This window comes from Adiantum capillus-veneris, chromosome 17 (genome assembly GCF_014529385.1).
Source record: "Adiantum capillus-veneris isolate H3 chromosome 17, ASM1452938v2, whole genome shotgun sequence".
Lineage (NCBI taxonomy): Eukaryota > Viridiplantae > Streptophyta > Polypodiopsida > Polypodiales > Pteridaceae > Adiantum > Adiantum capillus-veneris.
This window is the reverse complement of record NC_140947.1, coordinates 65,239,984-65,251,709: the sequence shown is the minus strand read 5'-3', so window position 1 is coordinate 65,251,709 and position 11,726 is coordinate 65,239,984. Positions and strand designations below refer to the sequence as shown.

The window sequence follows — 11,726 nt, the reverse complement described above, 5'->3', positions numbered from 1 at the left end:
TTGGTCTCTAAACTTTATAAACCAGTTCTTATACGTTGAATGTATGAGAATTTGTAGATGGCGTCGAAATGCCCTGCCCTGTGTTGTGCCGAAGTCCACCTCCCCGCCATATTTAACCCTGTAGTAGCACCCATGCATGTCTCGCACGGGTGTGTCAGTATCCTTGTCCTCTACATCAGGGGCGGCATGCTCTGAAAGTGGGGACTCCGTTTCCTTGCCACTACCAAAACATGCAAAACGGCAAGATCCACGGTCGCTTCGTCTCTCACGGCGCTCGTTGCCTTGAGACGAGCGTCGACGCGCGTTGCTAGAGGAAGTCCGTCGATGATGTTCTGGCGAAGCAAAAGTGGAATGGAGTGGCGTAGGACCCTGGGATGCAAGGGGGGTAGGACCTTGCCATGGAATAGGAGTAAGACGATAGAAAGGGAGAGTAGAGGGAGGTGCCGTCGGTGCGGGGCTCTATGGGTAAGGAGTTCCTCCCTGACCCTCCCATGGTGTAGTCTGCGGAGAAATACCGTACGTCGCAAGTTGCTGCGGAGTGTAGTGGCCAAACAAATCCTCCATCGAACGGAGGTACTGCTCTCGTAAAGAGATAGCTCGTTGTAGGTCTGGATCTATGAGCGGTGGAGGAACCTGAGAAGGGTAGGTGTAGGATGGCCATGCGTGCAAATAACAAAAATAAACATATGAAACTCATGCTTTAGGGTTAACTACGTAGAAACATTCTTTATTTCTTTGCTTGTTCTCACCGACTCAAGACTCGAGTCCACTAGAGGTGATGTCCACCTCGGGTGGGAGCCCACATGGGATGTGAACCAAACAAAAGAAGAGCCAACTGGCTCCTCACCAGTTGGTCTCTCGTCTGACATTTACATTACAAAGAGCAATATAAGATTAAGCTTTCCACCCTACTCACTCATTTGTAAATACGTACACAAGTATATTAGCACACAAACACGTAGATACATATCAAAACTAGTAGACCTAAATAGAGGCTAGTAGTGCCAAAGGTCAAGTGCACCTCTTTACATATCATCACAGTCTCAAACCAAAGGTACATTGCGGTAATCCATGCATGAGTGGATCAATGACTGCAACAACACAATTAAAAAAGGACTATAACCCAAGGGGAAGCGTCTAACCTTCGCTTGCTATGCTCCCGTATGTAGTGTCTAAATACATGCATAAACAAATATATATGTACACACATATATATGTTATGGTTGTAAATGTAGCCATATTTTTGTGTTGGCTGCACCTAGATTCAATGTCTAAGTGATCAATTGATCGTAACATAACAATTTTAATGTAATGCAATAAGTAACTCCATTTCTCTCATTGAGTCTCTCTCTCTCTCTCTCTCTCTCTCTCTCTCTCTCTCTCTCTCTCTCTCTCTCTCTCTCGCACGCGCGCGCTCTCTCCCTCTCGGTCGTGCAGTTGAACTACGAAGCGGAAGCTCCATCCCAGAGTCATGCTTGCGCCCCGGGGAGGTCACCTAATAAAAATGTAACCTATCACGTGAGTTCAATAGAAGGGTATTTAAAGTTCTTGAAACTTACAGAAATATATATACAAAAGGGAATTATTTTTTCAAAATTGAAAAAAACTTACAGATTTCAAAAGAAAAGGGTACATTATATTCTTAACAAAATTCACAGATAAGGGGTTTTACAAACATGTCTTGAACGCACGTGATACGATAGTTTTACCCCCCAAGGCTTGCACCTCCATGTAAACCAAGCACTCTCTCTCTATCTACTCTCTCTCTTTCCCTATCTATCTCTCTCTCTTTCCCTCTTTCCCTATCTCTCTCTATTCCTCTCTTTCCCGTGCATATTACCCCCCCCCCCCCCCCCCTCTCTCTCTCTCTCTCTCTCTCTCTCTCTCTCCCCCCCCCTCTCACTCTTTCTCTCTCCCTCCCTCTTTCCCCTCTTTATCTCTCTCCCTATCTCTCTCTCTCTCTCTCTCTCTCTCTCTCTCTCTCTCTCTCTTTCCCTCTTTCCCTATCTATCCCTTATCCTCTCTTTCCCTCTCTCTATTTACTCTCTCTCTATTTTCTTTGTAGTGCGGTTGAGCTTCGGCTAGGTTGAGGTTCCAAAGACGATGGCAGACAACCCCCTTCGATGAAACTTGGACGAAACCCCCTCCGACGAAACTTGGGAAGCTTGGAGAAGGAGAGAGAGGGAAGGGAGAGGTGGGGGGGGGGGGGGGGGGGGGGGGGGGGGGGGAGGGAAGCTTGGGAGCGATGGCGGAGAGCAAGAACGCAGAGTATGCAACAAAAACGTGGCATACTCTGTCTTCTTGCCTATTTTATGCACCAATTATTACCGCATCTATTACCGCGTCAATTACCGCCTATATTATTGCGGTCGATCATTTCAAACGGATACATGCGAATCCAAGGTTGCAGGAGGGAGGGGGGGTACAAATCACCCCCTCTACCCTTAGCTATACATTATTTCATTTTTTAGCCTTTTGAGTTTTTTGATGAAGATTTTAATTTTTTATGGATACTTTATTTTGTAGTACTTTTAAATGTTTATTAATTGTATTTTTTAAGTTCTCTTTTAGTTAAATATAGATTTAGTATTCATTGTCATTTATTCCCTTTGACTTCAACTATATGTAATTTTTCTAATGGAATTAAGTGCTTTTCTACTTATTTATTTTTTAGGACACATGACTAAATAAACAACATTTCCCGTGTGCAGGACATCGACTAGGATGATCGTGGTCCCCCTGGAGGTCCTGAGCGTGATCGTTGGCTCAAGGAAAAACTCTCTTGTCCTTGCGCCAAGTGCAAAAGGGCAATTCCTCGCTTGAGGCGCATTGCTTTGGAGCACATGGAGAACGAAGGGCTTTGGCATCCTCAAAAAAGCGCTCGGAGAGATGATAGCGTGACTCACCCGTTGCTTGAGGAGGTGCCCCATTGGTCTGTGTTCGGTGTTTTGTGTGGCTACGGTCTCAACCAGAGGCATGTATGGCCGAAGGGTGGATCGTTCAAGAGGAATTTGTTTACATATAAGAGTATTTGGCACAAGTTGATCCTTCAATGCCTCGCATGTGGCTAGACGAGGAAGATGCAAGGATGACTTCACACTTGCCAAGTGGAAAGGGGAAACTACTTAACATGGATATGAATCTATCCCGAGTGGTCGATAACTTTTGCATTCTCAATGCAAAGATTATGACCAAGTAGGTGGACTTGTAGACAGTGGCAAAGGCAAGGCATTTGTAAGAGAGGGAAGCAAGGAAACAAGCACATGGAGGAAGGAGGGCACCCCCAGTGCCTAGATACCTTGCATTTTTCCCAGATCTCATTAGTACAGAGGGGATTCATGAGAGAATGACCGAGGCAAAAGCGCGCGGAGAAGACGTCACCAACAAAGAATGGGAGTATGCATGAGGCTGCATACCAAAGGTAAAATACTCATATACCTAAACCATATTGTAAAGCTATTTCTTGAAATTGTCTTTAATATGTATTTGATAAATTAATATATTTTTCTATTTTCTAGTGCCTTTCCTTTAACTCTATGTGGTCAAAGGGTCATCACTTTCGTACGCGCCACATTGACAAGTGTAGAACCACCATGGATTGCGCCATCATGGGCAACTTTGACACAGACGGTGATGAAGCCAGGTACTGCGGAACTATTGAAAGGATACTAAAGGACCTTTCATACCTTCATCTTCCAGTGCAAGTGGTTTGCAAATGTGTCTAAACAACATGAGAATGGCCTCTACATGGTGGACTTTAGTGTGCATCACACAGGGAGGTATGACAATTTAGTTTTACCGTGCAATTGTGAGCAGGTGAGTGACATGTACCTTTTCTTTTCTTATTTGCTTGTAGTGTTAGTTATACCAATGTTACTCACTTTGAGCTTCTAATTTATAGGTCATCTATATCTCAACAATCCACCAACCAAAACTTTGGTTCGTAATTCCCGTAACACCTCAAGGGAGAACCATTTTCTTATATCCCCCGTCTCCTTCTCCCCCCTCTTTGTCTCTCTCTCTCTCTCTCTCTCTCTCTCTCTCTCTCTCTCTCTCTTCTTTTTTAAATTTGAAAATTATATACAATATTCTTTAATTTTTATTGAGAGGAGGGAAACACCAAAATTTGAAGGGGGAGGGGGGTTAAGCCAGAATTTGAAAGTTTAAGCGCTAAATTTGGCTATCAGATATAACAACGGTAATATGTGCGGTAATAACAACGATAATATACGCGATAATAATAGCGAAAATAGTCGCGATAATATTTTAAACACAAGAAAAATAATCTTCCCTCCTCTCTCTTGTGTCTCTACTTGAATTTGAACCTTCTCTCTACAAAACGCGATAAAATAGCGCGGTAAACACTTGGAGATTTTCATAGTGAAACAGGTGATCGGGACCTTGAGGTCCTCCCAAAACTCCTTGAAGTATTCAGTAATTAGCCCATCCCAACCAAGGGATTTCTCCAAGAGCTTGACAAGTGCTTTTATGAAGAAAGTAAACAAATCCTATATCAAGATTTGATGGCAAATGAAAAACAATTGGAAGGTGCAAGAAGAGGGCCACAAAGATAAAAAAGATGAGAAGAAGTAGAGCTATTCAACAATCCTGTTGCTAAATTTATTTACTTGATCGTTTTGAAACCCTAAGTCCTCTGAAAGGTAATCAAGTTTTTTATATGCCTATCACCTATGGATAGTAAACTAAAGAGGCCCCACTCAAGTTTCACAAAACTGTTACTTTTCACTCCACCCTGTCACTCACGTTCACCCACTTTGTCTATCCACAACACAAGCGTCTCCTTTACTATCCTCACTTTCCCTGTCCAATAGTACTTATTAACTCTAGCTCCATTCTACGTCAACTTTAAGGAGCTCTCAAGTGAAGAAGATGATAATCAAGTGAGAAGATTCCTCTCCTTGTGCAAAGGGAGAGGGCTTAATTAGGAGGATGCCTACATGATGTTGCCATCTTGGATAGCTTCGCTCACAAGTGGTATAGCCAGTATGAAGAAAATCATTTCATTTCTTGGAATAAGCTCAAGGAAACATTATGTGCAACTCTCCAACCACGTCCCTGCAAAGCAAAGGCATTGGATCAGCTGGAAACCTTAGAGTTAGGCCTAAGGGAAACATTTGTAGAGCTTATGACTAGTGCCAAGTCCTTGGTAGAAAAGTTACCTTAGTCAACAGGGAGCTTCATGGTGAGGAATTGGGTTGAGAAAGCCTTCCCAAAGATACCACAATAGAAGTTGAGGGAGATTCTAAGGATGAAGTTGACCTTGGATGATTTCCTAGCCATATTTTCTCGCATAGAGAAAGCTCGGTTACAGCTTGGTGACATCCAAAGTAACACTCCATCCCCATTCAATTGATGGAAGATGTCATGCTTAGATCCTATTGTTACCTTGGATGATTTCCTAGCCATGTTTACTCACATAGAGAAAGCTCGGTTACAGCTTGGTGACATCCAAAGTAAAACTCCATCCCCTTTCTATTGATGGCAGATGTCACGCTTAGATCCTATTGTGACCTTGGATGATTTCTTAGCCATGTATGCTCGCGTAGAGAAAGCTCGGTTACAGCTTAGTGACATCCAAAGTAACACTCCATCCCCATTCTATTGATGGCAGATGTCACGCTTAGATCCTATTGTGACCTTGGATGATTTCCTAGCCATATTTGCTCGCATAGAAAAATCACGGTTACAACTTGGTGACATCCAAAGTAACACTCCATCCCCATTCTATTGATGGAAGATGTCATGCTTAGATCCTATTGTGGGCTTAACAATTGGAGCATATACCCATTGGTATTACCATGCAGAGGAAGGGACTCACGGTGCCAGGCACGTGAAGGACAACGCTAGAGCAGGGGATGAGATAGGGCACGAGCTAGCTAGGCTCTTTGTAGTACATCGGCAACCACTTGCAGACAGACACAACCGTGTGATCCTCATGAGGCCAGGGGGTTAGAGAACCTTGCAAAGGCATTGAACAAGGCAGGACGGAGCCTTGAACGATTGTGTGAGGGTGCTGAATAGGATAGTAAGATAATAGGTGCCTTCAATCCATTTCAAATGAAGATTTCGTTAAAAATGAATGCCAAAAAGTTTCACACCTTTAACTTTAGGAAATGACTGAAACGGAATTTCAGGGCCGGCTGCGGATTGGCACAGTACCATAACTCGTTAACGCCTTCCGGCAACGCGCTCTGCAAAACCTATAAAGGGCTCCATGGCCAGCAACCTGATCGTTCATCTCTCTCTCTCTCTCTCTCTCTCTCTCTCTCTCTCTCTCTGCGCTAGAGCTAATTTAGATCGTCTCTAGTAATACTTAGTCTTAACTAATTTATACGTCTTGCCAGCTGCTTCTCGAGCTGTGGCCGCTATATTCACTATGACGAGGACAGTCGACCTCAGCTTCCTGATCTTTCTCATTTTGGCTGTGGCTAGTTCTAGGCCCGCCCACGCCGCTGATGAGGACCCTCTTCAGGACTTCTGCATCGCCCTCAGCGCCTCCGAGCGCCAGAAGCTCTTCGGTTCCATCGATTTCTCCTTCAATGGCGTGCCCTGCAAGGCTGCCGCCAACGTGCAATCCTCCGACTTCGTCTCACAGCAGCTCCGCGCCCCCGGAAACTTCACAGGAAAGCTCGGCTCGGCTGTCAACCTTGCCAACGCAGCCACGTTCGGAGCGCTCAACACACAAGGCCTCTCCATCGCCCGCGTCGACTTCAGGCCCGGCGGCATCAACCCCCCTCATATCCACCCACGCGCCACCGAGGTCCTCTACCTCGCACAAGGCACCCTGCTAGTGGGTTTCATCTCCACCGCGCCTGCAAACAAGCTCTTCTACCAAACCATCTACGCAGGCGACCTCTTCATGTTCCCGCGTGGCCTCGTGCACTTCCAGCTCAACCCTGATAAATCGAAACCCGCTGTCGCCATCGCCGCTCTTAATGGCCAGAACTCTGGAGCATCCCAACTCGCTGTGACCCTCTTTGCCGCCAACCCTCCCCTTCCTGAAGATGTCCTGGAGGCCACCCTTGGCATCAGCGATGACAATGTGGAGAACCTTATCGCCAGCGTCCGCGGCACACTCACGGCCTAGGCAGTATGTTAGCCTACAAAGAAAAGTTGGCTCGACTAGGGATTCAATTGTATCTTAAGCTTGATGCCCTAGATTTAGAAAACATACCCATGTTAGCCATGCTTTATCTCTCCCCTGTACCAATCACACTGAGTTTATTTCATTTTTCAATCGAATAAATTGGCCAGTTTTATCCAGCAATGTTACTTTAGCTAAAATGACTTGCAAGAGAGCAATATCTATTATATATAAATAAATAAGTTCTCTCTCTCTCTCTCTCTCTCTCTCTCTCTCTCTCTCTAGTTTATAAACCCACAATCAGTCCACGTCCAAGCATGGGCCTCCTTGTCGCTTGTCTTGCAAATGTTGGTTATATAGATATGACTCATTTCTACACATGAATCCAATAGTGCTCAAGCTGACATAGTGCATTGTGCTGGGCTTGGAATCTAGTTAAATATACCTCTCCTTGTTGTTGTTCATGTCCTTCCCAATGTATTTGGAAGCCCCTGCCCCACTACAAGGGATCACTTGGTTACCGACGCCATTTTTTCGACGTCGTTGGCGGGCGTCGGAATAAGCGTTGATCAAGATGGAGGGAGACATTGCTCAATTCAAAATTCAAATTTTAATTTTTGTGTTAGGTACATTTTTGACACCCCATTTTTTTTGTAAATTTGTACATATGTACATGACGCCTGATGTCAAAAGGGTCTGTGGCTTTCTTTTTGTGGGTTTTTTTAGCTTCCTTTAGCAAGCACATGTACATGCACGGCAAGTCACTAGCATAGTGCTGACTGTTGGGTCAATGTAAGTGCCCATATGTGAGTTGTTTTAAGTGAGACTTGTATATAACTAAAACTTATGTAAAAACTTAAAAAAGTCCAAAAATTTGCATTTTTTAGCTCCACTACAAGAGGTTGTGTGCTCTTGTGACGCTGTTAGCGACGGAAATACACTGGGTTTTTATAACCCCCGGCGTCGCTAAAACCGTCGCTAACAGCGTCGCTACGAGAGCATCGCTATAGGCGTCGCTATATAGCGACGCATATAGCGACGCTCTCACAGAAGAGTATAGCGACGCATATAGCGACGCTACAGAGCCATAAATAGCGACGCCTGAGAGAATATTTTTTTGGTGGCAGGGCATTGAATGCCCTGCCACCCATCAACCATATTGTACTTGATTCAGTTTTTAAAAAAAGTGCAAAAGTAGATAATAGACCCAAAATAGTCACCCACAAGACGCATTGTTTGCAAAATTGACAATTGTACACATCATAGGCAAACTAAATTGATTGGCAAATGTAATAATGACAATTGTACAACATCATAGGCATAAAGAATTGATTGGCAAAAGGAATTGCGGTGACAAATGTAATAATATACATGGTTCAAAAAGACGTATAAAATCCGTCTCATGATACATAAACTACGAGAAACCCTAAACTAATGCTATCTAGCTACGGCTAAACTGACGTCGTCTAATCAGACGTCTCATCGCGTCCAAGCGGCGTATCTGTCGGATTCTGCAAAAAAAGACAATAAGACAGTTTTCAGTAAATATAAACATATAACGACATTTATAAAACAATACAAAAAATAAAAAAGAGTAAACCATAATACTAACCATGCCGCCGCGAGAACTGAGAATGTCCATCAGGGCGTTTAAGCCCTTCCTGCCTGCGTACTCGCGCTCGTACGGTGTGGGATCATGTCCTGTCATCGACCACTGTCAAAACATACAAAGATTTCATTATGTTAGAACTAAAAAACTCATAAACCCTAAACTATCGAACATGCATAAAGAGCAATGTGAAAAGACTTACAAAATCGGCCTCAAATGATGCCCATCCACCGCTCCCCAAGTGGTGCGAGCTCCCTGCCTCTACTCGCGCTCTAGCTGCATCCTTTTGTTGCTTCCACTTGTCGGGATTCTCGCGCGCTGCTTTCTTCGCATTCTTCCAATCTTCTTTGGCCAGCCAATCTGGCCTATTCCACCCATTCTTGATTGCTTTTTGCACTTCGGAACGCTTGTGTTTGCAGTATTCGCGCATTCGAATCTTCATCAGGTCTTCATTGAAGCGCTGATCCCGTGTTGGAACGGGAAACTCATCATGAAGTATGCTGATGACTCTGTTTTTTAAATCACTTGGTACTTCACTCCATTTGTTTAGTATATAGTGTCTAAACAGCTGAGAGCAAAGACCACGCATGCGCGAGATCACCTTCTTGCCGTCATCATCCATGATGATGCCGCCGCTGATGTCGACGGAGTAAGGCAAGCCCTCTGGCCGGTGACGCGTGAACCTGGGTGTCCCGGTAGGGGTCTCTAGCGGCGTGTCGATGAGGGTACGGACGTCAGGTGTCTCCACCGGCGTCTGGGCGCCGAAGCGAGGAGTGTCGAGTGGGGTGGCTCCCGGCGGAGTAGGTAGAGGTGTGTAGCTTCTAGGAACAGTCAGCCGTGCAAAACCTGGCGTAGATGGCGATGCTGTGGCTGGTGTGGGGGCGGGCAAAGAAGGGGAGGGTAAAGAGCCTCGTCGAACACGAGGCGGTGTGGAGGCATCAGTGGCGGAATCCCCACAACAACCGCCACCGCCACCACTAGAGCGCCGGTGTCTAGACGATTGTGACGCTCGTCTCGTCGACGCCGAAGCTTCAGAGCGCGCCGAATGCTCCGAAAGAGAGGGAGATGCGGATGGTGTAGGAACGCGCGATGATGCGCCAGTGCGATGACGCTCCACGTACCACTGTCTCTGCTGCGGTGACAAAGAAGAAAGAAACTCCTCATCATCCATACCTGCATTAAACACACGAATATTTAAACTTAATATTGAATGAATAGAGTAGACAATGACGCAAAGACCATTAAATACAATGACGTAATGACGCATATAAATACAATGATGCAATGAATCGAGTGATAGAAGAGGCAAGTCGAAAACTCAGAATTTTCAATCAAAAGATGTGAGCGCGAGTAGAAAAGAGCGTTATACACCATGGAAGCTACTTAGAGAGCCAGAGCTTTTACAGCACGGAGCAAAATTGTTCAAATACAATATTTGTGGCTTTAAGAGATCTCTCTCTCATCCTCGCATAACTCAGCATAACTTCCTATATCTATATAGAGCTCTCCGTTTAAACACATATCCTCTGTTTCATTTTGTAGCTCCTCTGCATGCACCCCATATAGAGTAGTAGCATCTTGATGCTCGTCTGGCACCACCGCAGCGGCTTCTGATTGAGCATCTTCTCTGATCTCCTCCATTGATGTCGTTGTGATTGGTACATGGTAGCCTTCATACGTCCTTGCACTACGAGGGGCTACCTCTATGACGTACCACCAGTTTGATGTAGACTTTGTAGGATGAAATACTACCTGCCAGAGCCACATAACTTACATGAGAGCTTTCAAGCACATAACTTGTAAAAGGGGGATGTTAACTATTTATATACTTACTTGTTCACAATGCTCGGGTAGTACGAAAGTGTCTCTTAGGTCAGTCCATTTCTTAGTAGAATCCACCTCAAGAAAACCAGACTCTCCTCTACGCACAGTAGCGTTTCGACCCTCCATGATTATCTTGAACCATTGCACGTCGAACAAGTCGACAAAAAATCCTCTGTAATCGATCCTCAAAATCTCTTGCAGCGTGCCGAAGTAAGTGAGTTCCGCCACCACGGGATCTGCATCAGAGGAACGTCGTCGACTAGACTGTTCAAATTTTGCCATGATTCCACAATCTTGAGTAAAACGCTTTTTGTCGATTCGTTCCACCCTAAAATGTCGACCTTTACACCATGCTGCTGTGTATGACTTATACTACAACGAACAAAGATTATGAGTGGCCGTTCAAACGTTTATAAATAAAGTCACTTGCTAGTCGTACATTGCAAACTTACCTTGGTCGCGCAACCCCGAGAGTACTCCCACTCTTCTTCAGTCACTTCGTCATCGCATTGTTGTGCGCTTTTCAATTGGTTGTGCAACCATCTTAAGCTCATGAAGGTTGGTAGGCTCTCCAGAACCGCTGGATAGTGCATCGGTGGTCGTCTTCCCTGTCTCCACTCGATTCGTGCCCTTTGTCGCTCTTGCTTTGCATCCTCATATTGTGAAATCCACTTTTGCATCACTGGATTGTGAAGCATGCAAAATCGGTTGATTTTAGCCTCTAGATCTTCCGTCATCTTCTTCTCAACACCGAGATTGCACATGACAATCCCAGATATGCGCTCATCATCTATGGCTCGCCATAGCGTGTCCCGGGATTTATCAAATCCGTCTAGCCACTCTCCAATGTACACTAGGGACTCTGATACCAACCAACCTTCTGCCATGCTACCCTCCGGACGTGCCTTTTGACGCACATATCCCTTAAGCGTTTTCATGAAACGCTCTAAGAAGAACATCCATCTGGAATGAACTGTGCCAGCTATTTCCACCTCATCAACTATGTGAACAAGAAGATGCACCTGAATGGTTAGTATTGTAGTAGGAAAATGTTTCTCAAACATGCACACAAGCTCCGCAGCATTTAGTTTGGCGAATGGTATGGAGTCTACGTCGATCTCCTTTTGTGAGATCCATTGCACCAGCTTTGCAAGTTTGTAGATTGTGTTACGGATGTCGAGAGACAAA

The 11,726-nt window shown here is 44.9% G+C and overlaps 1 pseudogene; it reads left to right on the top strand.

Moving 5' to 3' along the window:
- The first annotated feature begins 6,262 nt into the window (after window positions 1-6,262).
- LOC147437403 (germin-like protein 1-1 pseudogene) lies at window positions 6,263-7,274 on the top strand (annotated as a pseudogene).
- Window positions 7,275-11,726: the final 4,452 nt, after the last annotated feature.